The sequence below is a fragment of the Musca domestica genome, unplaced genomic scaffold, assembly GCF_030504385.1.
Source record: "Musca domestica strain aabys unplaced genomic scaffold, Musca_domestica.polishedcontigs.V.1.1 32, whole genome shotgun sequence".
Classification (NCBI taxonomy): domain Eukaryota; kingdom Metazoa; phylum Arthropoda; class Insecta; order Diptera; family Muscidae; genus Musca; species Musca domestica.
The window spans coordinates 4,131,828-4,141,665 of NW_026712311.1; the positions used below are offsets into that span (position 1 = coordinate 4,131,828).

At 35.5% G+C, this 9,838-nt stretch overlaps 1 long non-coding RNA gene across 2 annotated transcripts; it reads right to left on the bottom strand.

Annotated features, from left to right (window-relative positions):
* Positions 1 to 2,247: 2,247 nt before the first annotated feature.
* Positions 2,248 to 7,932, bottom strand: LOC131803673 (uncharacterized). 2 transcript variants are annotated; one of them, XR_009342718.1, is made up of 2 exons: positions 7,834 to 7,932; positions 2,248 to 2,448 (listed from the first exon to the last, which is right to left on the bottom strand). It is a non-coding gene; the product is annotated as an uncharacterized LOC131803673 (long non-coding RNA). The 2 variants fall into 2 exon arrangements; XR_009342719.1 differs by lacking the exon at positions 7,834 to 7,932 and adding an exon at positions 7,721 to 7,808.
* Between the last annotated feature and the right edge of the window lie 1,906 nt (positions 7,933 to 9,838).

Below are 9,838 nucleotides of genomic sequence, written 5' to 3' on the forward strand. Positions count from 1 at the left end.
TTTGTCCATTTATGGGGTAGGCACCAGGTGGAATGCACTGATGTGTATCATATTTATAACAGATCTTGTGTTAATGGAAATAATGAGATGTGTCAACTCTGAAGGGAATCGGATGTTAATTTTGCGTTTTATGTGTTTCATGGATATTCAAAATGTTGTCCCTTTGTGGGGGATAACAGATACCAGAAAGAGTTGACAGATATATTCCATCTTCACATCAAATATTGGGTTAAACAAATTATTATTTCACATTTTATAAGAGTTATAATTATTCCAAATTTTGATCCTTTGTGGGGGAGGTATTTGATGGAGTGGACCGATACTGTCCATTTTTGCACCTAATCTAGCACTGATGCAAATATTAGGATTTGCAAAGTTGAAGCAAAATCGGATGATCCTTTCTCTTTCTGTGCAGTAAATAATTTTCTTTAAAATTTTTGACATTTTGTGGGGAGAGGAGGTATCAGAAGGAGTGGACCGGTGTTACCCATCTCCGAACTTCATCTAAGTTTGATAATAATATTACGATGTACCAAGTTTGGATCAAACCGGATACTCCACTCGAGAGTTATCGTGTGCACCAGGCCGACAGATGGATGAACGGATACCCCTAGATAAATTCCAAATATCCCGAAACGGATTTCGTCAAAGGAGACATAGGATCTAAATCCGTTTTTGCTTTGAGGCATATTTTGGCTGTTTCAAATGATATATACCCTCTATATATAATATATACCCTATATACACCTCCTTTAGCCATATGGCTGGGGGTATAAAAATCTTGTTCAAAACTCCGACGCATTTACCCAGCACATCAAGTTATCAAGTTTCAGATAAGATTGTTGTACCTTTCAGATTGTTGTACCTTTATTTATTTTTTTATTTAAACCCCAGTATGAAAAATTACAGGACTCCAGCCCTTTCTGATCGCTCTGTTCCAGTAGAAATATATTTAGTACACTTCCTTTACTCTGTACCAATGGCAAGATATGGAATACCCTTATTTATCCTTTTAGTACACTTGTTTGAGAATTTTGTCATATCTTAAAATGTCTAACTTCAAGGTGTCCCGGTCTGCATATATTTCAGTACATTTTGTACTTTTGGTACGTTTTTAATGTGATTTTCCATCAACCATTGTGCTATACAAATTTTTTTATTATATACAATCTTCAATCAAATATTTAGAGTTTGAACTCTTGCCGTTCGCTATATCGTACCAATCGTACCTTTCTAGTACTATTTGTTGGAAATCCAGCATTTTTTTATGGACTCCACACCAAAAGTGAACCTCACACCAAAACTCACATTTATAGGTGTACCCGTTTTGCTTATATCAATATTTGGAACGTATTAATATTCTTCTACCCTTTTTCGTACGATGTATTATTGGAAATTATATCATAAAATGCCACAAACATGCTCTATACCAAGGATAAAATACTAAGTAATTTTTAGTACTTTTTAATTTTGGTAAGAATTTCCCAAACCCCAGTTTTATTTTAACCGACCATATCCAATTTAAGATTTTTAAATCTTCCCATTTTTCTAATATCAATAAAAAGTAATCTTTTGTACTGTTGGGCATATTGTGCCCGTTTAGTACGTTTTCCACAAACCTCTTTTACCCAATAAATTTGTTTGATCTTGACAAACCTATGTACAAAAATTCAACGTTCTAGCTCCCATAGTTCGCTCAGTACCATTGGAAAAATGTTAGTCGTACGTTTTGGTACTTTTCGTACCTTTCTAGTTCGAATTTTCAAAAAACTCCAACTTATCCAGACTCAGCGTTCCCTAGGCTACGTTCATGCAAAAATTTCACGATAATAGCTTTAGCCGTTATTTCTACAGGCGTTGATAAATCAGACCGTCATCACATATGGCCTGCATCAAAATTGAAAAGTGCAATTTCTCAAATTTGACTGAAATACCAGGCGACCAGAAATGTAGAAAAAGTAGCAAGCAAACATAACTAAATGGAAAATTTGGGTCTGGCAATGCTGTAACTCAACATACATGTGAAAATCCAAAGCATACTTTTAGGCGCATGTAATTTTGGCTATCTTGCTAGGGTATTGCCAGGTGAACATACATGGCATTGCCAGATTCAATTTTTTTTGTAGTCCTTATGAAATTTCGAATAAAACCCAATTTTTTCCCAACATTTTTATATTTAAGTAAAATAACAAATATTTTATATTTTTTAAAAAGCCTTTATTTATATTTTTTACTATTTTTAAGGACAACATATTTTAAATATTTATGTTCCAGTATTGGTTTTTCATTAATTATAAAATCGATGTATTAAAAGCGCCATAATTTCAGTATACTATCAGAAGAGCCAATAGGTCGAAATACTAAACATATCGTTCGTTTTTAGAAATGTTGGAGGTTTCCAAATTACTTTATTCGCCGCGAATTTTTAGAGTTTTCGTCCAAATACACCTGAAAAGAAACAACATTTTTTGCGATTAGTATCAATGTATTAATAAACGGTTAAGAATATGTGTTTACTTTCAATGGAATTATGACAATTTTTTACATAAAAATCAAGGACATCAAAATGAGTCCTTGATTTTATTTGAATTATAAACTTTTTTATATCTATTTATCAGTTGAAACTTTGTACTTTGTATTATTTCTATCATACCTAAGTCTGGCGTGACCATGAAAATAATTGGTCCACTTCTCCCTCAAGAGTAACATGTGTAATCAACGAATTGTCCAAATTTCCTCAAACTTCACATAATAAAATCTTTTTGCCAAGTTTGGATTATGTGTGAAATTGGATCATAAATAAATAATCAAGATTTATAAAATCATAACTCTCCTAAATGGCGAAATGGGTTCAACATTTTGTCCAAAATTTCTATCGCAATTAGCTGGATTACGATGATCGATTCTATTCGATATCGGCTAGGGGAAGTACTACCCCTTTAACAGAGCTTGATTTAAAAAAAATATTTTTTTCTTAACCGCCAAGAAATATGTGGATTCTTACAATCTTTGATTTTTTAAATATTTCAGAGGAACTTCTTGGACAGAAATTGTAGATTTTTAAAACATTTTCCACATTTTCATTACCGGCAAGAAATAAGGATAAATATTTGTCAAAAACGTACTGGTAAAGTATTGTGTTTATAAGCATTTTCGGAGATTTTCATACAACATAAACATTGTGATTTTTTCGCAAAAATTTCAAGTATCTGAAATCGGAATTTTTAAACCCTCAGCTATATGGCTAGAGAGGGTATATATCATTTGATACAGTCAAACGTGCCTAGTCGAAATAACGGTTTTAGACCCTAGGTCACTTTGGACCAAATCCGCTTCAGAACATTTAGAGTCGTTCGAGCGATGTCCGTCCGTCTGTCTGTCTGGCTGGTTGCTGCGCACGATAACTCTCGGAGTATCCGATTTGATCCAAACTTGGTACATCGTCATATGTTTGTCAATAGATCGAGTTCGGAGATGGGCAATATCGGCCCAAATGTCGAAATGTTCAAAAAATATATTTTCTGCACAGAAAGAGAAAGGATGATCCGATTTTGCTCCAACTTTGCAAATCCAATGGACAATATAATTTTTATACCCTCCACCTTGGAAAGGAGGGTATATTAACTTTGTCATTCCGTTTGTAACATCCTTAAATATTCGTCTTAGACCCCATAAAGTGTATATATTCATAATCAGCATAAAATTCTAAGTCGATTTAACGATGTCTGTCTGTTCGTCTGTCTGTCTGTCCGTCTGTCTGTCTGTTGAAATCACGATACAGCCCACATTATTTGACGTAGAGCGCCAAAATTTAGCAGAGCTATTTGCATTGTGTCTAGGATGGTTGATATTGAAAATGAGATATATCGGTCCACGTTCTGGTATAGTCCCCATATAACGGTATCTCCCGATATTCGGTATTTTGACGATTTATGCCACATTTTTTCACGGATTTGTCTGGAAATTGGTATTTGTAGGTCATAACGGGTCCCTGAGTGTGTGGCAAAACATTGCATGTATAGGTCCACGTTGTGGTATAGCCCCCATATAACAGTACCTCCCGATATTCGGTATTTTAGTTTTTTTACCACATTTTTTCACGGATTTTTCTAAAAATTGGTATTTGTGGGTCATAATGGTTTCCAGCTCCGGTGGCGAAACATTGCATGTATGGGTCCATGATTTGGCATAGCCCCCATATAACGGTACCTCCCGATATTCGGTAATTTTATGATTTTTGCAACCTTTCTTCACGGATTTGTCTGAAAACTGGTATTTGTTGGTCATAATGGGTTCCAGCTCCGGTGGCGAAACATTGCATGTATGAGCCCATGTTTTGGTATAGCCCCCATATAACAGTACCTCCCCATATTCGGTATTTTTATGGTTTTTGCCACATTTTTTCACTGATTTGTCTAAAAATTGGTATTTGTGGGTCATAATGGGTCCTAGTTCGTGCAGCGAAACATTGTAATTATAGGTCCACGTTTTGGTGTAGCCCCCATATAACGGTACCTCCCGATATTCGGCATTTTAATGGTTTTTGCCACATTTCTTCTAATGTTTCTTTTACCCTAAGGTGGAGGGTATTAAAAGTTTGGCCCGGCCGAACTTTTTTACTTGTTTTACTTGTTAATAGTTTACAGAGAGCTAATTGACCAATAACGATGTATTTTGAAAATTATTTCTTTAAAGCTTTGCCATGAAGAATCGATGATATTTTAGAATTTAAAAACAATTAAAATAAAACATTATTTTTTTCAAGGGACTTCTTGGCCTGAAATCAAGAGCAAATGAAAATATTAAAAAATATAATGTCTATCTGTTAAAAATTTTTTTTTCAAACTCTGTTTTTAAAAATCATGGATTTTGTAATGAGTATTTTTAAGATTTGATGGCCAAAAATACTGATTTTTTAAAGAATTTTCCCAAAAACTGGATTAAAATTTCTTAATAATTGTTTAGGAATGCCCTGATTAGACATCATAATTTTCTTTTTCTTTATTTCGAACTTGTTGCGGTTAAGCATATGCGAATTAAACACCAGAAAACCTCCAAGTTCGACTCAAGTACTATTAACAGATCTTTTTCACAGCCAAGTTTTGGAAATAGTCATGTCCAAATTTTGTGTATACTTTAAGAAAATATTTACAAATTCATCCTGAAAAAAATTTTAAGTTATTAATTTTTTCAAGAATTTCCAGATCAAATGTATATCATTGATTGTCTTAAAATATGTTTCTAAAATGACATATAAGTCTTTAAAATTTTTAAAATCTGGTATTTTTTTCATAGATGTTTTTTTTTAAGTATTCATGCAAATAAGATGTCCATCATTGAAAAAATTATGTCGAAGGCATCATGGCCCTTATCGTGGACAAGAATTTCCTGACCAAAAATGATTTATTTTTTTTTTTAAATCTTTTTAATGTCCCGGTAACAATCGTAATTTTTTGTCTCATGGTTTCAGAGGGTAGATATAATTTAATACGGCCAGGTACCAGGAGAAGTGGACCGATATTGCCCATCTCCGAACTTGATCTATGTTTGATAATAAATTACGTTGTACCATGTTTGGAAAAAATCTCTTAGGGAGTTATCGTGGGTTCCAGCCCGACAGACGGACGGATCGACTCAAAATGTTCTGAAATGGATATGGTCCAAAGAGACCTAGGGTCTAAAACAGTTATTTCGACTAGACACCCTCTCTAGCCCTATGGCTGAGGGTGTAATGAGGGTTTAGAACAAAAACTAATTATTAATTTTTAAAAAAGTTGCTCAGTCTATTAAAGTTGTTTGTTTTTTATTTTTGTATCCGCAGCATTATGGTTACGGAGATATCATTTGATACGGCCTAAATTTGCCTTATCGAAAAAACAGATTTATACCCTTGGTATCTTTAAAAAAAATCCTGTTTAGGACATTTGCAGTCGATCCAGTTGTGTCCGTCCAAACATAGGTCGGGTTCGGAGATGGTCAATATCGGTGCTGTTTCTTTTAACTCGCCGACAAAAGGTCAAAATTTCGAATTATAATAACTCTTGTAGTATGTCAAATCGATGTCTGATTTTCTTCGAACTTAGCATATTCCAACAAATGTGAAAGTCGAATGCATCAATTTTTTTATAACGAATTTTAAAATTTATAAAAAATTCAAAATTTAAAAAAAATAGATGGAGACCTTGATTGTTGACAATTATCGATCCACCAAAAGAAAATCCGAAATATTTTTAAAGAATGTCACCTCCGATCAATCAAATGTACATTTTTGAAATATTCCAAAAATATCACACACGTACACTCTCACACACACTTGCACAAATGCAAATTAGCAATTTTGTAACAAAAATTCATTTCAACAGCATTTTTCACATTTTTTTCTCCCGCCAGAATTTATTAGAATGCTGGCAAAAAATATTGAATAATTACTTATTCATCGATATGTAATGACGATATGAAAACTGATTGACAATTATATGGATGGAATGTTCTTGTGTCAAGTAGAGTATATCGCCCATTTTTATACCCTCCACCTTGGAAAGGAGGGTATATTAACTTTGTCATTCCGTTTGTAACATCCTTAAATATTCGTCTTAGACCCCATAAAGTATATATATTCATAATCAGCATAAAATTCTAAGTCGATTTAACGATGTCCGTCTGTCTGTCTGTCTGTCTGTCTGTCTGTCCGTCTGTCTGTCTGTTGAAATCACGATACAGCCCACATTATTTGACGTAGAGCTCCAAAATTTAGCAGAGCTATTTGCATTGTGTCTAGGATGGTTGGTATTGAAAATGAGATATATCGGTCCACGTTCTGGTATAGTCCCCATATAACGGTACCTCCCGATATTCGGTATTTTGATGATTTATGCCACGTTTTTTCACGGATTTGTCTTAAAATTGGTATTTGTAGGTCATAGCAGGTCCTTGAGCGTGTGGCAAAACATTGCATGTATGGGTCCAAAATTTGGTATAGCCCCCATATAACGGTACCTCCAGATATCCGGTAATTTGATGATTTTTGCAACATTTTTTCACGGATTTGTCTGAAAATCGGTATTTGTTGGTCATAATGGGTTCCAGCTCCGGTGGCGAAACATTGCATGTATGGGTCCATGATTTGGTATAGCCCTCATATAACGGTACCTCCCGATATTCGGTATTTTGGTGGTTTTTGCCACATTTTTTCACTGATTTGCCTAAAAATTGGTATTTGTGGGTCATAATGGGTCCTAGTTCGTGTGGCGAAACATTGTAATTATAGGTCCACGTTTTGGTATAGCCCCCATATAACGGGACCTCCCGATATTCGGTAATTTGATGATTTTTGCCACATTTTTTCACGGATTTGTCTGAAATTTGGTATTTGTTGGTCATAATTGGTTCCAGCTTCGGTAGCGAAACATTGCATGCATGGGTCCATTATTTGATATAGCCCCCATATAAAGGTACCTCCCGATATTCGGTATTTTGATGGTTTTTGCCACATTTTTTCACTGATTTGTCTAAAAATTGGTATTTGTGGGCCATAATGGGTCCTAGTTCGTGTGGCGAAACATTGTAATTATAGGTCCACGTTTTGGTGTAGCCCCCATATTACGGTACCTCCCCATAATCGGCATTTTAATGGTTTTTGCCACATTTCTTCTAATGTTTCTTTTACCCTAAGGTGGAGGGTATTAAAAGTTTGGCCCGGCCGAACTTAATGTTTTTTTACTTGTTGTTATTGTTGTTGTTATCTTAAACTTTTACACACACACACGGAAACACACATTCATTCATCCATGCTTTGGGCAAATGTGGCCTCCTCACAGTATCACTACTACTCACGCTCCTCCCGGCGGCAATGAAAGCCAAACGACAACTGTGAACAGTCGATGATGATGGCTGATGATGCTGTTGCTGGCTGCTGCTGGCTGCTGAAGGCAATGCGTTTTGGCGTTAAGCGCTTTTGCCAAACTCACCATATTTTAGCATCGGAAATTGTTCCATGTTTTCACCCAAATTCCCCTCACGAAAGGCCAGAAGGCAGGAAGACGACAAGCCAGGGCACACACAAGCAGGCAATCCACGAAGCAAGCAGCCAACCAAGTAGCCAGGCAGCCTGCCAACCAGCCAGCCAGCCAGCCACCCGTCCATGTTCATGTTCATGTTCATGTCAATTGTGAATTACTTTGTAATCATTTCTTCCACTCGACACTCAGTCATCAGAAGCAAATCGAACAACATCGAAAGCAAGGACCTTGTACTTCAAGGAAAAAACAATAAACCAAACCGAATCGAAACCGAACAAATCGAAAAGTGCTTAAGAATTTTAACCGGATTTTTTTCCGATTTTAAACTAATTTTTTTATCAGAGTTTTACAACAACAGAAAATAATTTTTAAAATAATTAATAAAATTAAGAAAATTGTGGTGAAAAAAAAGAAATCCGGCAACAAGGAATAACGTGATCCTTGCCAAGAAAATAATAAATCAAAGAAAATTTTTGATGTGAGTGTATGTGTGTGTGTGTGTAAGTGCGAATTCCAGATCCATTTGTCATGCCGCCGAAGGAGTTTTCTTGTCTTGCGGGTCATTGAGGTAGGTCGCTACCGAAAAGTGTCTAAATCCATAAAAAATGGAAATGTGTGATGATGTGAGTGAGTGACGGACTAACTGACTGATGATTGTGACATTAAAGTGAACAAGTGATGGTGTCGTGTCGTTGTTAATGTGGATTTGTGGTAGTCAACAAAAAAATGTGACCGTCATTCCAGGACATTAATGGTTTTTTATACCCTCCACCATAGTATGGAGGGTATATTAAGTTTGTCATTCCGTTTGTAACACCTCGAAATATACATTCTAGACCCCACTGCTGATCAAGAATATATACACTTTATATTCTTGATAAGCATAAAATTCTATGGCGATTTAGCGATGTCCGTCCGTCTACCCGTCTGTCCGTCTGTGGAAATCACTCTAGCTTCCGAACGAAAAAAAGTAGATTGATAAAATTTTACTCAAATGTATGTTATATCTGCAGGATTTTTGGTATTGCAAATGGGCCATGTAGGTCCACGTTTTGGTATAGCCCCCATATAACGGTACCTCCCGATATTCGGTATTATGATTTTTGCGACATTATTCACCGGAATTGTTTCAAATTTGGTATTTCAAGTTCGTAATAGATACTACAGCTTAAGACAGAAAATTGTCTGTGCAGGTCCACGTCTTTGTATAGCCACCATACAACGGTATCTCCCTATATTCGGTATTTTGATGATTTTAGCGCATTATTCACCGGAATTGTTTCAAATTTGGTATTTGAAGTTCGTAATGGGAACTACAGGCTGTGACAGAAAATTATCTGTGCAAGTCCAGGTCTTCGTATAGGCCCCCATATAACGGTACCTCCCTATATTCGGTATTTTGATGATTTTAGCGACAATATTTACCGAAATTCTTTCAAATTTGCTATTTGAGGTTCGTATTGGGAACTACAGGCTGTGACAGAAAATTGTCTATGCTGGTCCAGGTCTTCGCACAGCTCCGATATAACTGTACCTCCCCCTAAATACGATATTTTGATTATTTTAGCTACATTATTCACCGTTTATTTCAAGTTTCGAATTTGAATATGGCAATGGCTTATGACAAACAATGCCTATGTCGGTCCATGTCGTATAGACCCCATTATAATGGCTATATTCGGTATTTTTAAAAATGTTAACAGAATTTGTGGCGAATTTTATTTTTTCGAAAATTTTCAAATACGTTCCAAATGGTGGAGGGTATTCAAAATTCGGTCCGGCCGAACTTACAGATTTTTTACTTGTTGTTTTTGGCTTTT